Here is a 648-nt window from a genome sequence, read left to right as displayed (position 1 = left end):
GCCGATGTCTTTAATCAAGCACTATTTGTTAATACTGTAATATCAAAATATTATGTTGCATTATTTTAAAGCTTTCAAGAATAAGAGTAAAACATTTTTAAAAAATGCTATTGCACCATATAATTTGCTGCACAACAGTACGGCACCGCATATCAGTCTGTTGGGATAGTAATGCTGCATCAACCTTGTTTTCATCTGGGTTTCGTTGGAGAATTCATTAATGGGTGACATTGTACAACGTTACTGTCTTGCAACCTCCAGCTGGGAAGGTGATTTTGTTTGTTTTATTATTTTTTTTCCTTTTTTTTTTTTTTAAGTAAAGGGCCCAGGACTATGCTTCATACTTAAAGGGTTTTTTTACTATGATTTGTGGGTGTACTTTTTATTTTCAGTGGAGTAAAGCTTAATTTACAGTAAAACTGGATTTGGGACCTACCACAATCCTCAGGGTCACTTTTTCAGGATGCTACTCATCGAGCTTTAGGTTTTTCCGAGTCAACTGGACGTGAGGACCTTGCCGAGCGCTGCCCTGGGCTGCCGCAGCCCGCGGCCTTGTTTGGACATGGCGCCCCTCAGCACGGCCGGACACACCGGGGAGCCGCTCCCGCGCCCTGAGGGCACGGCTGGAGCCACCCGGGAGCCGCGCCC

This window comes from Geospiza fortis, unplaced genomic scaffold (genome assembly GCF_000277835.1).
Source record: "Geospiza fortis unplaced genomic scaffold, GeoFor_1.0 scaffold538, whole genome shotgun sequence".
Taxonomy (NCBI): domain Eukaryota; kingdom Metazoa; phylum Chordata; class Aves; order Passeriformes; family Thraupidae; genus Geospiza; species Geospiza fortis.
The sequence above is the reverse complement of the archived record's forward strand: the minus strand, read 5'-3'. Positions refer to the sequence as shown.